Source organism: Bombina bombina, chromosome 3 (genome assembly GCF_027579735.1).
Source record: "Bombina bombina isolate aBomBom1 chromosome 3, aBomBom1.pri, whole genome shotgun sequence".
NCBI classification, from domain to species: Eukaryota; Metazoa; Chordata; class Amphibia; order Anura; family Bombinatoridae; genus Bombina; species Bombina bombina.
This window is the reverse complement of record NC_069501.1, coordinates 552,274,631-552,297,101: the sequence shown is the minus strand read 5'-3', so window position 1 is coordinate 552,297,101 and position 22,471 is coordinate 552,274,631.

The window sequence follows — 22,471 nt, the reverse complement described above, 5'->3', positions numbered from 1 at the left end:
CATATTTTAAAGTATGTATTATTTCAGGGACATTAAACACCATAATTTTTTATTTTTCTAAATGTGGATAATCCATTTGTTTGCAATTGCAAACTTTAGAAGAATAAACTCAATTCTAATATACTTTTTAACTCTGGGATTACCTGTTATCTAAGACTCTGCAAACTGCAACCTTATTACAGTTCTTTTGACAGACTTGCAATTATAGCCAATCAATGCTGACTCCTAGGAGCTTCACGTTCCAGAGCTCAATATTATCTATGTAAAACACATGAAATAATGTCCTCTATTAGTGAAAAAATGACAAAATGTTTTCATATTAGAGGCATACTTTAAAGTATAAGAAATTAGCTTTCAAATAAGAATACCAATAGAACATATGTAAATTTTAAATATAACAATTTAAAAGATATTTATAATCAATTACATCCACTATTTTAATATTTCATTTTTGATTTTTTATTGACTTTAAAATTAAAAAAATAGTATTATTGCTATAACTATTGAATATTTTATTGCCTGTATCCATATTAACCTTATAAAAATGCAATGGTTTATATATATATATATATATATATATATATATATATATATATATATATATATATACTAATAAATAAAATATATAACTAAAAATATATATATTTTTTCTTTACACATGACAAATTGAGCTTTGTGAACAACATATGACCCTGCAAAATACACTTTCATTAATAAATATTGGCAGTCAATTTTTGTAAAACATTTAGCATATTCATGAGTTTAAACAAAGATTACTATCTTTTAAAAATATTTAAAAATATATTTTAAAATATTAAAATTTTGAGACATGTTCCTTTAAGAAATAAGAATCAAATTCTATAAATTTTTTTCATTAACGTTAAAGATACTTGATTTATGATGATCAGGCAATTATAATTAACTACTGTATAATTTAATTATAATGTATAACTTCATTCTATAAAAATATTTGATTACAATCATATATAGATATGCTCAGTAGATGCATATGCCTTGTGTGATTGTCGTAACATTGTACATTGATAATTATAAACAAAGGATATGTGAATAATAAAGAATGTAGATAATAGAATTAGCTTATCAACATTTAAAAAATATAATTCTCGATGTGAGTTCTAATTGTTAAAATTTATGTTATCTGTCCCTTTAAATTGGTATACATTTCCTTTTAATACTTCTTTATTGAACATATCAATAATTATTAACTATCTATATGATAAAAATATTTCATTATCATTTATCAATAAAGATGACATTCATTTATAAGTATAATAACAAATACATTGTATCCCATATAAGTAATATCGTTATTTATTTTATTGAATAAATAAAAACATCTTTTATGGCTTTATATTGAAATACATTTCAATCATACATACTTACTTATTGTCACTTTCATAAAAGCAGTTCTTCATTTTTTATTCCAAAAAGCACATCCGAATATGATCCACGAAACTAAAGATTCACTATAAATAGCGATCTTGTATTTAGCCTAGCGTTACCGAAATTTTACATTGTGAATGCGCAGTCCTGATAGACCGGTAAAAAAACATAGGCTTGTGAACGAGCGTTAGTGGGAGGAACGGGGTTGTTTTAGACCGGCCCATGGGATTGACTTAGCGAAAAATAATAACTCCCATAGCAGGTGCGGATGGCTGGGCGGAGAATAAAGGCTTAATCAACAGTTAGAACAGCTAAGTAAAAAAATCTTATAACTTAATATATAACAATTTTTAAAAAAAAAATATATATTATTCATTTTGAAAAAGACATACTAAGAGTATATGTGCAATGGCTAGCACTATCGTTTACTGACACTTTAAAAAGTTATGATTTGATAAATAAATTAATGGATTCACTATTAAAAATTTCAAAGACCAATAACAATGAAACTATAAATATTTATTACATTATATATATATCTCAACAACTAGCATAAAACAAAATTCAAAAAGAGAAATGTCAACATGTAAACAATACAAGAGTTAAGTATTAAAATGAAAAACAAATTTAAAAAATAGATTATTTAACTCTAAAAATAAGAATCTTTAAAAAATAAAATAATTACTATAGTTATTTGTAGTAATAAACTTTAATCGAGAATCATTTCAGTAGCCGGTCCATCATCATTTGCATAATGGAATCCAATATATACATTATCCGGTGCAGGAAAGGCATTACGAATGCTTTTAACCATGCACGATGGTATTGGTCTACGTTCCTTAGGTCCCAGTGAATCATGAATCCAAGTAGAGTACGCTCGGTATGCGAGTTTACGATACGATCTATATTAATAAAAAAATTAAAATATTACATATAATTATAGATTTTTATAATATAATTTTAATTGTTTATGATTAATCAATCTCGAATATATATTTGAAACTATAACTTACCTTTCTGTTATCACTTGACCAATAGCGAAACGCATTGGTCCATAACTATTATTAAATTTTGTCATTCTGGTAAGATGTTCCCGATTTACAATGTCTCTACTGTATTCATTTGCACATATACACGCAGACCCCTCTGGTATATGGAACCTAACTTTACTACTTTCACGGCAACAAATGCTCTCTACGATAGTAGGCATCAACACACAATTGCCGCATGAACACCAAGATAATTGCACTAGTCTTTCCAAATCAACACTATCTTCATATGTCATTTGAGAATTATGATCAGATCTCTCACTTGCTTGGCTCTGTTCATCTGGATTGCGTATGGGAACCCACAGGTGTGTCTGTGAAACATCGAACAATAAAGGTTCGGAACTATGCTCTTCCATCAATTGTTCAATCTAATAAATAAACACAATAAAATTAATTTTTTTTTTAAACATAAATAATACATAATATCTAAATTTATATACCGATGATGTAGTTTTAAAAATTTGTCATTGTATAATGCTGATTGTTATTACATCACATGAATATGACTTTTTATTATCTATTTATTGCATTTAGCATTATGTTGTGTTAACCCCCAATGACTAAACACAGTGTTATCTATATGGCCAACCTTTAAATTCTGTCTCTTTGTGTTGAAAATAAATTTAAAGGGACAGTCTAGTATAAATTAAATTTTAACAATTCACATTTAACTTGTAATTTTATTCAAGTATCAAACTTACTTTTATCATTCAATATTTTTATTTTGAACTTGTTATTCTTAGTTTAAAATAATGATAGTTAGGCTAATATGCTAATTTAAAATACTTTGAGGGATGCAACATTGTAACATGCTTTTTAGATATCTTTTAAACACAAAGAGTCAGTAAGTAAACATGGGCCATATAGACAACACTGTGTTTAGTAATAGGTGGTTAGAAAAAACACAATGCTAAATGGAAGACATTAGATAATAAAAGTTATGATTCATGTTGAGGGGGCTGGAAGAAGGTTCATAGATACAAGGTAATCACAGGGGTAAAACTTGTAGAAGCAAACCTTGGGAATGTATATTAAAGGAATTATCTCTATTTTAAAACAATACAAATTCTATGTTAGACTGTCCATTTAAAGGGACAGTATACTGTAAAATAGTTTTCCCTTAATGTGTTTACGATTGCTTTTTTACAAACTGCAGAATAAAAAAAATATGAAAATTAGCTTTTTAAGGTTTATTTGTGTATATTAAAGCTCTGATTTTGTGTTTTGAAGCCACAACCTAATAAAATGGGTTGAGCTTGTAGGTATAATCTGATCTCATTACTGTATCACATTGTGTACATATACCTGCTTCTTTATCTTATATCTGTCCTTCAAATAATCACCAGAACTTTTAGAGAACAATGGAAAATCAACATTGTATTACCTTATCTCAGCTATAGCACACTGGGAGTGTAATTTCTTATGCTGGCTGTGTTTACAAAGCTTATCTATAGCTTGGACCTGCGGCCACAAACTTTCAGAATAGGTGGGGATACCACATGCTAAATCAACTATTTCAAATGCCAATATAAGTGTAAAGGAGCTACTTGTAAACAATTTTATACACTCCAGCAGGTAAAGTGGATCATTGGGAACAAATTAAAGGGGAGAAAAATTTTGAGTAAACTTTCCCTTTAAGAAGCATGTGATAAGAGTCACCACTCCAAGGATTAAAAATTAACATATTAACCTAACTTTTTTTATTTCAAAATATGTATATCAATAAAAAAATGTGAAGATGATGATAAAACTAAATTTAAAATTTGATTTAATTTAAAAGTACTTTCTAAATAATGAAAAATTTATTTATAATCGAGTCTCCCTTTAAAAAAATTTCAATATTAAACATCCCAATTTAGGCTCATTGAATATCAAATACTGTTTTTTTATTCAATTATAGAGAGTGCAGGGTCTGATTATAATACTCGACCTAAAATTGATACAATAATCAAATGTCTATAGTCATGATACATGTTACATACTTTAATATTATGTATGTACTGATTACTATTATACATCGGAAAGGAAAAAAATTATTAAGTATAAATAAAACCATCCTATATCTGTAATGACTTTGAATTATCACAAGTGTATATTGTTAGAGTGCAGTTTAGGATTATAACAATAAATGTACTTACTAAATCTCTGACTTCTTGTTGGGACAGATCCATTAGTGTTCTAGTAGATTCCTCTTGACTGGAAGATGACATTATGGATCTCTATTTAAAAATTAGAAAATTGATAACAGAATTAAATTGATCATATTATCAGTATCATATTATTTATTTTTGGATATGTTATTTCTATCTATCTCTATCTATATCTCTATATCACTCACTCTATACGTCTCTATCTCTATTTTTATATTTATATGTCTCTATAACCTCTATATCTATTTATCTTTGTATCTATTATTTATCTATATCTAATTTTTTATCTCTCTCTCTCTCTCTCTCTCTCTCTCTCTATATATATATATATATATATATATATATATATATATATATATATATATCAATCACACTCTATACTCTCTGTTTTTTACAGATATATTCTATCTCTTGTTGTCTCCTTCTATGTTTAATTTTAATACTTTATAATTGTTTGTATATCTATAGGGTATGCAATTTTAAACAACTTCACAATTTACCTTTATCACCAATTTTGCTTTGTTCACTTGGTATTCTTAGTTGAAAGCTAAACCTAGGAGGTTAATATGCTAATTTCTTATACCTTGAAGACTGCCTCTAATCTGAACAAATTTTGAAAAATAGAGAGCATTAGTTCACGTGTTTCATATAGATAACATTGAGCTAAAGCACGTAAAGAACTGAAATAAGGGTTTTCAGTCAGCAGAAGCTTAGATACAAGATAATTAAAAAAGGTAAAACATGTATTATTGTAACTGTGTTGGTTATGCAAAACTGGGGAATAGGTAATAAAGGGATTATCTTTATTTTTAAAAAACAAAAATTCTGGAGTTGACTGTTCCTTTATAATATTTTACTATTTATATCTCTCTCTCTTTCTATCTTTCACTTTCTAGTTTTTTATCTAATTTTTGGACACTCTACTAAACATATTATTTAATCAATTTCTATGCCCTATATTTTATTTTTGTTCTCTAGACTATCTCTCTCTCTCTATTTGTATTTACCCTATATTCAATATCTCTATATCAAAATTTTTAAGGGTTATCTTTCTTTCTCTGTGTCTCTCACTCACTTTATTGTTTTTATGTCTCTATGTTCTCTCTCTGTATCGCTCTCTATATTTCTATTTGCTTTCTTTATCAATAACAATTTTTATATCTCTCTCTCTATTCTCAGTATGTTTTTCTATTCACTCTCTCTTGATCTCTCAGTATTTTTTATTGTCTCTATCTTTTATTAATCTTGTTTCTCTCTTCACTCTCTCTATAATTATTATTTTTTTATGTCTCTATTTCTTTCCTTCTACTTATATATCACTCTTTACTGTAATGTGCATTTTTTATATAATGGTTGACATCAAAATGTACATGATGCTTTTTCAATAAACATACCTTTTAATAGTATTTATAAAACTGTAGTACTCACTTGAAGTTCAGAATAAGTAATCTTTTATAAAAATTTTAACTTGCACTGGTTGGTTATGCTGATCTAATGTATTGAATATTAGTATTGTGAAGCATTCAAAACAGTAGATTTGCATAATAATAAAATGCATGATGATAATAAAATGCTATAGCACTTATGATGAACTTCAAATGAGCGGTACATGTTCATAAAATATTAACAATATGTATAGCAATTGCAAACAATGGTGGATACAAGTGTCTAGATTTATATAGAAAAAATAAAATAGAAGTGCTGATATATAAAATTTTAAATCATTATACTTTACATATAATTTGGATGCATAACATTATTATCGTTTAAATTATTATTTAACACATGGCTAAAAACAACTAATAATAAAAACAGTTAAATATATGCTTGCATTAGAAAAAGTTAGTATTCTATTTTGCTTTTTGCTTTATGGTTATAACATAATCTTTGTTGAAATAAATTACAGTATATGTAAATTATTTAGCATTTCAAGTCTAAGAATATTATTTTAAATCAAATTGAAAAAAAATTAAAAATAGTTAGATTACAATGTTTGATAAACATGATAATAAATAAAGTATAAAAGCATTGTTTGAAATAAGCATTTTAACATAAATGCGGTCATTTATATTTCCAATGCATTTTAAAACAAAAAACTATTTGATGCATCTATTCTCAACTTCTTTATCTACAAATTTGGTGGTTCTAACTCAATCTTATTCTAGGAGGTTACTATGGCAACCTTATCTATATAGATTTAAAAACGTTCCTATTCAATTCTTATCTATGTAAAAGCAATGAAAATGCATTTATTATAAAGTTCTTTATCTACAAATTTGGTTGTTTTAAAGGGCCATAATACCCAAATGTTTAAACACTTGAAAGTGATGCAGCATAGCTGTAAAAAGCTAACTGGAAAATATCACCTGAACATCTCTATGTAAAAAAGAAAGATATTTTACCTCAAAAGTTCCTCAGTAGCCACCTCCCATTGTAAAGGATTTCTAAGCAGCATTTTAGTGTGTCTGTCCTGGGACATCTGAAGGGATGAGGATTGTGCACTCTCATATTATTTCACCAATCAGGTAAAGGAAGCTTACAATGAAATCTCATGAGAGTCAAGTCAAATCTCATGAGATCACAGTAAAAGTTCATGACCTCAGCACTGCTGATGCTGATTGGCTGCTGTTCATTTCTTTATTTTTTTTACCTGCAGCTGGGAGCAGTTGAGTATAACTTTTTACACAGAACTTATTCTGCTGAGCTGAGGAGATTGTGAGGTAAAATATCTTCATTTTTTACATAGAGATGCTCAGGTGATATTTTCCTGTCAGCTTTTTACAGTTATACTGCATCAGTTTCAAGTGATTTAGCATATGAGTATTATGTCCCTTTAACTCAATCTAGAAGGAGGTTACTATGGCAATCTTATCTATATAGATTAAAAAACATTCCTATTCAATTCTTATCTATGTAAAAACAATGAATTTGCAAGCATAAACAGTTGTCCCCAATCTTGCTTTACTATATCGTTTTAAACTTAGAAAATATATACTTATAGTATGAAGCGTGAGATAGTTTAAAAAACTATATGCATATAGCCTAATACATATTAAACATTATAACACAAATAAATATTATAATTTGAAGATTATACAACTATATTGTTCTATTAAAGCAATCAATTGATCAAAATATAGCTATAATTTAAATTTACATTAGAATATTTATAAAAACATCATTTGCGATTTCTAAATCTTTTATAATTTTCTATATTGTTTTCAATATAAAATCGATATTGTCTTTCTAAAGCTAAGATTTATTCTTGTTTGCGCTATGATCAATACTGAAAATGAGCAAAATTATATTTATTAATTATATTTATTATAATAATGAATTCAATATATAATAAATTACATACTAATTTTGCAACAATTACATCTTTTTTTTTTTAAAATAATATAGGCTTAGTGAATAAATGATTACGCACTTACCAATATTACAAAAAATGATATTATTATAATGAGCGATACAAATGTTTCCTTTTAGTTGCCTTTCGAGTTGCGATGCGCATTCACTGTGCTTGACAAATAAATTTCTTGGTGCGCATGCGTGAAAAGTGGACGCGCTCGCTTGGCCGCAAAGAACTACTAAATGCTACGCATGCGCATACTTACCAAAACCATGCTTACGTCAATTGACGGCCGCCTAACGGCCAAAGAATCAATTGGCTCTTTAAACAACGTGATTGTTGTTTAGAAAAAAAAAATTATAACGGGTTGATTTTCTGGGAGCCGGATCGATGCAAATAATATAATATATCTAAGGTAATATTGCGATATACAAATACTGATGAATGAAAGTACTATTATTTTGCATTGAGATATTTATTTAATACACAACGTTTTACTTTACCTTCACTTTAAATAGGAATAATTTATTTAATTATAGTAAATTTATTTCGTTTTATTTAAATTATATTTAACTTAGGGGGGTGTTAGGGTTAGACTTAGGTTAAGGGGTTAATAACTTTATTATAGTAGCGGCGACGTTGGGGGCGGGAGATTAGGGGTTAATAATTGTAGATAGGTGGCGGCGATGTTAGGGAGGGCAGATTAGGGGTTAATACAATTTATTATAGTGTTTGCGAGGCGGGAATGTGGCGGTTTAGGGGTTAATACATTTATTATAGTGGCGGCGATGTCCGGTCGGCAGATTAGGGGTTAATAAATATAATATAGGTGTCGGCGATGTTAGGGGCAGCAGATTAGGGGTTCATAGGTATAATGTAGGTGGCGGCGATGTCCGGTCAGCAGATTAGGGGTTAAAAAAATTTATTATAGTGTTTGCGATGTGGGGGGGCCTCGATTTAGGGGTTAATAGGTAGTTTATGGGTGTTAGTGTACTTTGTAGCACGGTAGTTAAGAGCTTTATGTTCTGGCGTTAGCCCATAAAACTCTTAACTACTGACTTTTTTAGGCGGTAGGAGTCTTGGCGGTAGAGGCTGTACCGCTCACTTCTTCCAAGACTTGTAATACCGGCATTAGGCAAATCCCATAGAAAAGATAGGATACGCAATTGACGTAAGTGGATTTGCGGTAGCCAAAAGTCGCAAAAGAAAAGTGAGCGGTAGACCCTTTCCTGCCTGACTCGTAATACCAGCGGCCGTTAAAAAGCAGCGTTAGGACCCCTTAACGCTGCTTTTTAAGGCTAACGCAGAACTCTAAATCTAGGTGTATATTAGTAAAAGTACAAAATCTACACTAATTCTTTAAACACAATGAAGCCATCCCTTTAAAAAAAGGCACCTGTATATCAAACCCCCAGAGCTAACAGAACAAACCAGTTAGTTTTTTTCACAAGAAAATATGAAAGTTTAAAAAAAAATAAAAAATCAACTGATGTCATGAAATACTATTCTGAAACACCTAAACAGTCACTACAAGCTTTTTTTGAAATTGCACACTTGGTGGCTAAAAATAAAAAAACACAAACCATTGCTAAGGCCATTATAATACCCTCTGCTATAAGAATTGCTGAAATTATGTTTGGAAAAAGAGGTAGATAACATTAAAACCATACCTTATTCAAATGATAAAACAAAAAATATTAAAGACATGACACACAACATAATAAAACTGAAAAAATATCAGAAAAAAACTGTTTGCATTGCAAATTGACGAATCTACAGATATTTCAAATTTAACTCAACTTATATTTGTTAGGTATATTGATGATGAGTTTGAGCAAGAGATACAAGCACAAATATATGGCTGTAAAGAATTAAAATAAAGAGATTAAGCTCCTAACTGAACACATTGAAAAAAAAATGTATTATCATGGAAATGGTGTATGTCTATGTGTACAGATGGAGCAGCAGCAATGGTGGGACAGAGTGGTCTTGTTGCTCGAATGAAAGCAATACATCCTTCAATTAAAGGGCCATGATACCCAAATGTTGAAACACTTGAAAGTGATGCAGCATAGCTGTAAAAAGCTGACTAGAAAATTTCCCTTGAACATCTCTATGTAAAAAAGAAAGATATTTTACCTCAAAATGTCCTAAGTATTTACACCCCATTGTAAAGAAAAAAGCAGCAAATCAGTATGTCTGTCCCGGGACAGGCAAGGGAGTGAGCATTGTGAACACTCATGTTATTTCCCTATTCAGTTTAAGGAAGCGGAATGTGAAACGCGCGTCAGGGGCACCAGTACCGGGTTATGTAACCCGCATTTTTTAATTGCTGACTCAGCATAGCACTTTTGGTTAACGGTTGCGACCACAAATAGACAGTTAAAAGTAAATAGGTCTCCGCTATAGAAGAGACCTTTTTCAGTTTAGCCTTTGCTTATTTGTCATATTGCCACTGGCTGGCGCCTTAAATTAATGGGCTATATATATCGATACTTAGATTAATGGGCTATATATATTGATACAAGTAGCTAGCTCACACCGGTGGATTCGTGCAGGGTGTGTGATTAGGCTAATGTTTGCACCAAGGAATATAGGGAGCCAATGATATATGATCTCAGGCTTCAGTGAGAGTGAGATTTGGTGCTGAACGTATAATTTGTTATATCTGAATACTGGCCTTGAACTTTATAACACGGCTAAATTTAAATATACTTGTTGATTTTGAATATCGCAGCACTACAGAAAATCGTATATCTCATAGGGACAGCTACTGTTAGTGACCCATTATACTTACTGCTACGTTATTTCCATCGCTAACAGCGGTGCAAACATTTGATTAGATACATAAAATCCTATTTAGTTATTGGTCAGATACAATAACTCTAGTGCTTGCATATATAGCCACTGGGACATAGAATATCAGCCTAACGGTATAACCAATCTAATGTTGTCACAAAAATATTAGCAGATCTTATATATCTTAGATCCGAATTCGCCAGTTGCAATATTTGCAAAAAATAGTTATAGCTAACCTCTAATCAGTTTGGAACTAGCTACCAGACACATTTATTTTTGTGTTGGTTAGTTATTCTTATATATTGATTCTCCTGTACAACAATCATATAATACCGCAATTGTTCCTTACCTGGAGGTTGTGATTCCTGCAAAGACTGTTATAAAGGAGAGATTTATATTTGTACTGTCTATAAATCATTGGTGTATTCCCTGGTGTGAATTATTAAACATATTTGTATACCCTGGTAGCAACCTACAATTATCCACTTTCGTGCTTTTCGATAGGAAATTATATCACTCTGAGTTTCAGCTAGTTTTAACAGTGTGTGTGTGTGTGCATGAGTATGAGTCCAGTCGGGCTCCTATTTTTTCTTCAATAAAGTTATTTAGTATAAATGGGGATGTGTGTGTGATTTGATTATTACATTGTTCTCACTTTTCTTTGTCTAAACTTATTTTAATGGGTCCAGTATTACACTAGTCCAGTTACCTGCAGACTTTTTCTTTGTCGTGCAAGTCTTTTTGCACACATTTATGTACATTTGGATGTTTAACAAACTAGCAATTAAACTAGCAAGCTTGGAAATACTTTTCAACTCAATTTACAAGTAATATGAAAAACGCACTGTGCCTTTAAGAAACACAGAAAAAAACTATGACAGTTGAATAACAATGAACCGGAGAAATTATAAAAACCAAATTTTTCCCGGTAAAGGCATAAATTTAGCAAAGGATTGCCCCCATTAGCAATGGATAACTAACCCTTAATAGCAGAAAAAAATGTACAAAATATAAACGTTTTTTATCACAGTCAAAGCACAATCTCACAGGTCTGCTGTGAGTGATTACCTCCCTCAAAATAATTTTTGAAGACCCTTGAGCTCTGTAGAGACGATCCGGATCATGCAGGGAGAGAAACAGACTTGTGACTGAATTTCTGATGCGTAGCAAAAGCGCCAAAATAGGCCCCTCCCCCTCACACACAGCAGTGAGGGAAGTTCAGTAAACTGTCTTAAATTAAAATAAACGACAGCCAAGTGGAAAAACAGTGCCCAAAACAATTTTTCACCCAGTACCTCAGATAATTAAACGATTTAACATGCCAGCAAAACGTTTAAAATCAAATAACATGAAATGTCATTAAACAGCCTGTTGCTAGACGTTCCCACTGCAAGTTAGGCTAAAAGTTATATGCATATAGTATTATCCCAGTGAAGTGCCATTCCCCAGAATACTGAAGTGTAAACATATATACATAACAGCCTGATACCAGTTGCTACTACTGCATTTAAGGCTGAACTTACATTATATCGGTATTGGCAGTATTTTCTCAGTCAATTCCATTCCTCAGAAAATAATATACTGCAACATACCTCTTTGCAGGTGAACCTGCCCGCTGTCCCCTGATCTGAAGTTTACCTCACTCCTCAGAATAGCCGAGAACAGCAAAATGAATCTTAGCTACGCCGGCTAAAATCATCCAAAAACTCAGGTAGATTCTTCTTCAAATTCTACCTGAGAAGGAACAACACACTCCGGTGCTGTTTTAAAATAACAAACTTTTGATTGAAGATATAAAAACTAAGTATAATCACCACAGTCCTCTCACACATCCTATCTATTAGTTGGGTGCAAGAGAATGACTGGGTGTGACGTAGAGGGGAGGAGCTATATAGCAGCTCTGCTTGGGTGATCCTATTGCACTTCCTGTTGGGGAGGAGTTAATATCCCAGAAGTAATGATGACCCGTGGACTGACTACACTTAACAGGAGAAAACATAACTCTGATATTGTCCTATTACAGGAATCCCATTTAAAAATACAAGAGATACCTAAACTAAAAACATGCTGGGTAGGAGAAGTGGTGGCAACTCCCTGTACCTCAAGAAAGAAAGGAGTAGCCTTTTTATTTAATAAACGCTTGTCTTATAGGATATTATCCCAGGAACCAGATAGAGAGGAAAGATATATTATTTTACATTTAGAGGTAGAGGGTATGAAACTTGTTATATGCAATTTGTACGGGCCAAATAAACCAGATAAACTCTTTTGGGACAATTTACAAATTAAGCTTTTAGAATTTGGTTCTGAACATCTTATTGTTGCGGGCGATTTCAATGCAGTTATGTTTCCTGCCCTGGATAGACTTAAACGGACCCAAAAATCGAAATAATAAACTGGAAGCAAAGTTTTTGAGGAATTTCACCACCAATTTAGAGTTAAAAGAAATATGGAGGATTCAAAATCCAGACATTAAAATGTTTACGTGTGAATCATCATATAAGAAAAATTTTAAGAAAACACTGGCACATCATTAAAAATTATCCTATAGTAGGAGATAAACTGCCAAATAGTATTTAAAAGGGCAAAAAACTTAAAATCACTATTGGCACCTAGTGAGTACAAGAGAACAAATTCTAGAAATAAAGATAGGGATTTATGGGTTAAAGAGGTAAGTGGATTTTATCCATGTATCTCTTGCAAATCGTGCAAACATAGCACGAAAAAGAAAAAACATAAGCATCCCTGGAACAGATATTGATTTTAAAATAAAAGATGCAATAACGTGTAGTACCAAAGGTGTAATATATATGCTACAGTGCTCCTGTAATCTTGTCTACATAGGTGAAACATCAAGAATGCTCCGAGACAGAATACGGGAGTACCTCTGGCATATTGAGAAAGGGAAATTAGAGACACACCTGTATCAGCATTTCAGGACAGTCCATAAAAACAACGTGAATTAATTACAATTTTGGGGTTTATGTAAAGTAAAAGGAAGTTGGAGAGGAGGCAATTTTGAGAACCTCCTACTCAAAAAGGAAGCAGAGACCATTTATAATTTCAACACCTTATACCCTAATGGTCTCAATTCTGAGTTAGACATTAGCCCCTTTTTAATTTAAGAAAACTAAAAGGTAGACTGAGAATAATATATTTAAGGTCGGAAGAACTGAATGAACCTATAGTAAGGGAAACACAAAAAAAGAACAAGTAATTTAACTTATAAACATTTCAACACCAAGAATAAGGAGATTCTAGATATTAGTCATTATGGTATGGAGGTAATCATGCTAGCCTTAGAATGAAGAGACCTGAGTTCAATTCCCAACTTGAATAAATAATTTCCCAAAAAATAGGGGTAAAATTTTATATAACTATCAGTTTATAGAATTTTATGAAGGGTACTAATTAGTTGTAATTAATTTAAAGCAGGTCTAAAGAAGGACTACAGAAAAGTAATACCCAAAAAATTGTGAAAAAAATGAAGAAACTAGACACTATAGCCTAGTGTGATCTCTGTGGCTTTAGAATATGGGATCAAGGGTTCAATACCCGGAATGGGAAGAACATTTTAAATGAAATTTTAAATGAAGTAATTATATTAGCGACTAGTATTTTGTATTTCAATGTTTACCAAGCATATATTCTTTATATTGCATATAATATTTCCACAATAAAGAATTTTATTATTAAAGGTAGTTATGCAGTCTGACACCAAAGATAGCTTACGCATATGTGAAATTAACAGCATGTTTGAATCAAAAGACAAAGCAAACAGCGGTATGATAGTAAACATGAGGATCCCACCTTATCAGGTAAACAACTTCCAGGTTGTAGGAGGAAGTGAACTTAGACCAACAAAATTACAGGTGTTTCCAGAGTATTTAAGGAAAGCAAATAGAGGTATACAGAATCTTGAAAAAGTAGAAGGATGAAACGCGTAGAAGGACTGTATACTGTTGTGAGCGGTGTATAACAGAAGGAATCGAGAAAGGAGGTCTCTCTGCGTACACTGTACTTAAGAGCAGAGCAACTACTACTACCACCCCCCGATGGAAGTGCTTTTGTGGTAACAAAGTCTTGCGCAAGTGAAGGACCACATCAAAAGATCCGGTGGGCAAAGACGCGCAGTGCACAGCGTGTCTCAGCTGGAGTGAATCAGCCGGGTAGAAAAGCCGAAAGCAGGTGAGAATACACACAAGTTTGGAGCTCCCTGCAGACGTCATAAAAGAGGTGAGAGACTATCCTGCCATTACAGCTGAAGCACACAGAGCTTAAGGGAGCTGTCTCCCGTGTTCCATAAGAATCAACATCTTTTCAAAATATAGAACTGGAAATAATCATTAATCTGGGATAACGTGACTTGAAGTAAAGTTCATTAGAAAACACCAAGAATAAATTTATGAAGAAAGTTTCTTTGAAAGATATATAAAACAAAGAAATAACTGTTTCCATATATAGGAACTGAATAGCCTGCAGGCTAATAATAAACATTGATAATCAGAACACACATCACGATCCTGAACATACCGCTGTATATCAATCACTGCTGTTACAACTATTGACAGATATCTATGTTATGAAAACAGGATGAGTATTATAGAAGAGATTGGAGAGAAGGGATACACAAAGGTGGGTATAACTCACCAAATAGAAGAGACGAGGGAAGAGAGGATCAGAGAGAATGGGTAGTACAAACTAAGAATAGGTTTAGACCACTTCATGTTATAAATGAAGAACAAACCCAACTAACGAAGCAAGAACTAGCTTTTTTAGGCCAGAGCCCCCCAAAAGAGGGGCCATCTTTAAGAAATGTAAAGAATCAAAAATCAGATTTAAAAACTCCAAGAGATGCAAAAAGACCAATAGAGGAGTCAGAGGAGGAAGGAGAAAGAATAGAAAGAATGGAAGTGAAAAGACAGAGATAGAAATTAAAAATAAGGGGCTATTTAATTTGAGTAAAAAATAATTGAATAAAGAGGAGGAGAGGGTCCTAAAATTAGGACTCTCATTTGCACCTGCAAAAAGGATGAATAAATTTGAAACTCACATAAATGTCAGAAAATTCATAAGAAATCTGACTTTAAAAAGATATTTTTTTAAAAATCCGTTAGAAAATTTTGTGACCTATAATGAAAGTAATAGGAAGGAGGATAAGTTTGAACACACTTCCCTCAAAACTAGATCTAAATTTTATCCAAGTCATGAAAAGGGAAGCAACCTCGAGACTTTCGAGAAGATGGTTTTAGCTGACCTCAAGAGAAAAGACTGTACAGGGAGACCTATTAATAAAAATTTGACCAAAAAAGAAAGTGAAATATTAAAAGAACTTCAAAATAATCAAGAAATTACTATCAAAATGGCAGACAAGGGTGGAGGAATAGTAATTTTAGACAGTGAGAAATACAGAGAGGAGGCTGAGAGATTATTAAATGACAAAAAGACGTATAGAAAATTCAAATTAGACCCAACGAAAAAGTACTAAGAGAAACTTAATAAGATACTAGATAAAGGCAGAGACAAAGGTATACTAACAGAAAAAGAGTATCTATACATAAAACCACAGTTCCCCGTAATACCCATATTCTACTACTTGCCCAAAGTACACAAAAATCCTTTAAATCCACCAGGAAGACCCATCGTGTCGGGGATAGGATCCCTCACGGCTAATCTATCAGAGTATGTAGACAAATTTCTCCAAAAATACGTAGTAAATTTAAATTTGTATCTGAAAGACTCCACAAGTATTCTAAGAATATTAAAAGATTTAAAATGGGAAAGTAATTATTTATTGGCTACTTGCGACGTGGTTTCCCTATATACGAACATAAACCACAACTTAGGGATAGAAGCAGTAGAGGGGTTTATAACAAAAGAATTTTTACTTGAAAGCATAAGGTTTATTCTGGAACATAACTTTTTTTCCTTCGATACCCAATATTATCTACAGATAGAAGGAACCGCAATGAGCACGAGATTCGCACCGAGTTACGCAACTCTATTTATGGGAGATTGGGAGAGTAGTTTCCTCCAGTATGCCGAGCTTGGTGCGAATCTCGTGCTATTTAAGAGGTATATTGAAGATATCATTATTGTCTGGAATGGAAGTGAAGAATCTCTAAAAAATGTTTTTGAAACTATGAACAACAATGATAGGGGTCTAAGCTTCACATATCAGATTAGTAAGGTTCAAACGACATTTCTGGATCTAGACATAAGAGTAGAAGATGATAAGGTGGTTACAAAAACACACTTTAAACCGACTGATTCTAACAATTATATTCATGCCTCTAGTTGCCACTTTAATAAATGGAAAAGTAATATACCAGTGGGGCAATGTCTGAGAATCAGAAAAAACTGTACTAAGATAAGTGACTTTGAAACACAAATTAAAATACTAGAAGAAAAATTCAATGAAAGAGGTTATAAGAAAGAAATAGTGAAAAAAGCGATGACAAGAGCAAGGGATACAGACAGAAATTCTTTACTAACTTATAAAACAAAAAATAAATGTACGAAAGATGAATATGATGTACATTTTATAACTCAATACAATGATGATCATCATATAATAAGAAAAATTTTAAGAAAACACTGGCACATCATTAAAAATGATCCTATAGTAGGAGATAAACTGCCACCTTACCCTTGAATAGTATTTAAAAGGGCAAAAAACTTTTCACTATTGGCACCTAGTGAGTACAAGAGAACAAATTCTAGAAATAAAGATAGGGATTTATGGGGTAAAGAGGTAAGTGGATTTTATCCATGTATCTCTTGCAAATCGAGCACGAAAAAGAAAAACATAAGCATCCCTGGAACAGATATTGATTTTAAAATAAAAGATACAATAAGGTGTAGCACCAAAGGTGTAATATATATGCTACAGTGCTCCTGTAATCTTGTCTACATAGGTGAAACATCAAGAATGCTCCGAGACAGAATACGGGAGTACCTCTGGCATATTGAGAAAGGGAAATTAGAGACACACCTGTATCAGCATTTCAGGACAGTCCATAAAAACAACGTGAATTAATTAAAATTTTGGGGTTTATGTAAAGTAAAAGGAAGTTGGAGAGGAGGCAATTTTGAGAACCTCCTACTCAAAAAGGAAGCAGAGACCATTTATAATTTCAACACCTTATACCCTAATGGTCTCAATTCTGAGTTAGACATTAGTCCCTTTTTAATTTAAGAAAACTAAAAGGTAGACTGAGAATAATATATTTAAGGTCGGAAGAACTGAATGAACCTATAGTAAGGGAAACACAAAAAAGAACAAGTAATTTAACTTATAAAGATTTCAACACCAAGAAAAAGGAGATTCTAGATATTAGTCATTATGGTATGGAGGTAATCATGCTAGCCTTAGAATGAAGAGACCTGAGTTCAATTCTCACCTTGAATAAATAATTTCCCAAAAAATAGGGGTACAATTTCATATACCTATCAGTTTATAGAATTTTATGAAGGGTACTAATTAGTTGTAATTAATTTAAAGCAGGTCTAAAGGACTACAGAAAAGTAATACCCAAAAAATTGCGAAAAAATGAAGAAAAAAGGATATATATAAAATCCATACTGAATAGGATAAATTAGACACTATAGCCTAGTGTGATCTCTGTGGCTTTAGAATATGGGATCAAGGGTTCAATACCCGGAATGGGAAGAACATTTTAAATTAAATTTTAAATGAAGTAATTATATTAGCGACTAGTATTTTGTATTTCAATGTTTACCAAGCATATATTCTTTATATTGCATATAATATTTCCACAATAAAGAATTTTATTATCAAAGGTAGTTATGCAGTCTGACACCAAAGATAGCTTACGCATATGTGAAATTAACAGCATGTTTGAATCAAAAGACAAAGCAAACAGCGGTATGATAGTAAACATGAGGATCCCACCTTATCAGGTAAACAACTTCCAGGTTGTAGGAGGAGGTGAACTTAGACCAACAAAATTACAGGTGTTTCCAGAGTATTTAAGGAAAGCAAATAGAGGTATACAGCATCTTGAAAAAGCCCTGAGTTGAAGGGTGAAACGCGTAGAAGGACTGTATACTGTTGTGAGCGGTGTATAACAGAAGGAATCGGGAAAGGAGGTCTCTCTGCGTACACTGTACTTAAGAGCAGAGCAACTACTACTACCACCCCCCGATGGAAGTGCTTTTGTGGTAACAAAGTCTTGCGCAAGTGAAGGACCACATCAAAAGATCCGGTGGGCAAAGACGCGCAGTGCACAGCGTGTCTCAGCTGGAGTGAATCAGCTGGGTAGAAAAGCCGAAAGCAGGTGAGAATACACACAAGTTTGGAGCTCCCTGCAGACGTCATAAAAGAGGTGAGAGACTATCCTGCCATTACAGCTGAAGCACACAGAGCTTAAGGGAGCTGTCTCCCGTGTTCCATAAGAATCAACATATTTTCAAAATATAGAACTGGAAATAATCATTAATCTGGGATAACGTGACTTGAAGTAAAGTTCATTAGAAAACACCAAGAATAAATTTATGAAGAAAGTTTCTTTGAAAGATATATAAAACAAAGAAATAACTGTTTCCATATATAAGAACTGAATAGCCTGCAGGCTAATAATAAACATTGATAATCAGAACACACATCACGATCCTGAACATACCGCTGTATATTAATCACTGCTGTTACAACTATTGACAGACATCTAAGTTATGAATACTTAAAATCAGTATATTTCTTATGAGGTAGAAAAAGTTTTAGAAGTTATTAGTCATATTCTGCTTGGTATTTTAAATCATTTAAAGAATTTATTTTAAACTAAATTTCAGTATGGATGTATGTTGAATGGTGATTTCATTGTATTTTATTTTTGAAGATATGGGAAAAATTGGTATCCAATAAACTTTTTATAGTGAATTGATATCACAAATTGAGTGGAAATTTATTCTATTCAAACAGTAAAGAAAAGTCATTGTATAAAAATACTTGCAGCTATTACATTTCAAAACAGTAAAGAAAAGTTATTGTATATTAACCCCATTAATTATTTTAATTATTTTAGTTACCCAATTGCTATTTCAGCGCCATCTAACCATAACGTTAATTATACGTGTGAATCTAAGTCACATCAGACACTATCTCGACTTGACACGTTCTTTGTAAACGGGAAAGTTCTGGGTTTAAAATCCAGAGCGGACATTAAAGAAATTGTCCTGTCAGACCATGCAATCGTACTACTTGATCTAGATATAAAAGCGCATAATTTAAATAATATTGGGAGGTTTTTTTCCTCAGGCACCTAATTTCTGACATCCAATTCAAAAACTGGTTGCAGGCACGATGGAGGGAATTTTACAACTTTAATTCTCATTATATAAACAAAATTGAAATTCTGTGGGAGTCCTTTAAGGCTGTTATCAGGGGAGAAATCAAAGCATTTATGATATTAAGGAAACGTAAAATTCAAGCACGGGATGTTCAATTATCCAACCAGCTCCGCAATGCACAATTTATATATTAATAATTCGTCCAAAGAAAATTGGGAAAAATACATCCGTAGCAGACAGGAAAGGGATATTTTCTTGAATCATCAAGTCAAATTTGAAGATCTTAGATCCCGATCCTTCTATTATAGGCATGGAGGCAGGGCTGGAAAATTTCTAGCAAATTTGGTTAAATACAAGCAAAAAAAACAGTCAATTGAATCTCTTAAGGTGAAGGGTAATAAAATATCAGATATACAAGTTATAAGAACCCATATAAGAGACTATCTTGTCCAAGTTTTTTCTGATTCCCCAATTGATCAACAGGCTAAACAAGCCTTTTGGGATAAAATTAATATCCCACAAATTTCTAGTGATAATCTAGCTAAAATGAATGCTCCAATTATGGAGGTTGAGATAATGAAGGCCATAAAAGCAGCCCCCTCCAATAAAGCCCCTGGCCCAGACCAATTGCCTATATAATTGTATACGTTACTGGGGGAAGCTATTTGTCCAACGCTGGAGAAATTATTTAACCACTATTTCATCTCAGGCACAATGCAGTCTTCTTTCTTTACATCTTCTTTAGTCTCCTTGATACTTAAGAAGGATAAGGATCCGGAACAAATTGGCTCTTATAGGCCTATCTCGCTATTAAATAATGATTACAAAATATTAACAGGAATCATAGCACAGCGATTAAAGCCCTTTATGCATTTAATGATTCACAAGGATCAAACTGGTTTCATGACAGGGAGAAATTCAACTAACAATCTGAGCAAACTCCAGATCGTAATAGATTTTTTGGGGGAAAAGTTGAGAAAAGAGAACACAAAGTTACCAACTGATTTTGCCATCCTAACGGTTGACGCGGAAAAAGGAACTAGGCAGGGTTGCCCCCTTTCCCCTTATTTGTTTAATTTGGCTATCGAACCTTTGGCAATACTTTTTAGAAAGGAACTTGAGGGGATTTGTATAGGTCATACCCAGGTAATACTCTCTTTATACGCAGATGATCTACTGATTTTCTTAAAAGACGCAAGGAAGAATATTCCATTAATTTTAAAGATTTTTGATGAATACGGCTCGTTTTCGGGCTATAAGGTTAATTATAGTAAATCCGAAATATTATGGTTATACAAGCATAAAAATGGCCTACAGGAAATCACTTTTTAAACAGCAAACAGTTTAATTAAATACTTAGGTATTAAAATATCGAGAAATCCTAATGAGTGGTACAATTTAAACTTTATACCATTATGGGCTGAAATTCATAAAAGTCTATCTAATTGTCTAAATTTCCTCTTTCGCTTTCAGGGAAAGTTAATTTAATAAAGATGATTTTTCCCAAAATTCTTTATGTGATGCAGAGTATCCTTCTATTTATTACCAGGAGGGACCTTGTACTTTTTAGACAAATTTGCACAAAATTTTTGTGGAATGGGAAGAGGACGGCCCTCTCTCACTATAAATTGTCGTTACCAAGAGACAAGGGTGGGTTAGCACTTCCTGATATTGAAATTTACAATTGGGCTTGCATAGGTAAGATCGCTCTTGATTGGATTATAGACTATGATTATTATACGCCCTTATCTCTGGATCAAAAACTAATCAAACCTTATTCTCTGAAAGCTTTGTTACATTTGGAAAAAAACAAATTCCCAGAAAAGATTAAAAACCTTTCAAGTATAGGTAATATCATAGCCTGGAAAAAAAATTGCAACTGTTTAGAGATTGACCCCTCCTTTTCCAAATTTCTCACTATCAATGGAAATGTTGAATTTCCGTATGCTTTAAATTCTAAAAATTTTCAAAGCTGGAAAGAGAATGGTTTTGTCTATATTGTACAGCTTTATGATGCTGGGAGGTATGCAAATCTTTTAATGACCTCAAAGAAGAATTTAATATCCCTAACAAACAATTTTTTGCATACTTGTAGCTTGGGATAAACTATCTCCAATTATTGATCTGTATAGAAATGGGGAAAGAGCGATATCTGCTCTATATAAAACAGTAAAGAGCTATCAAGGTATGGATAATTTAAATAGAATTAGGAATAAACTGCATTTTTTGAGTATAAACCCTCAAGTGGATATAATCCAAAATAGTTTTGCATTGGTGGACTCTGCCACAGCCTCTATTTCCTGGAGAGAATCACATGTAAAGATCTTAAACATGTTATATATCACACCAGCAATGATAACTAAATGGGAAAAAAAAAATCAATAAGTGCCTGTAGCAAATGCAGCTTC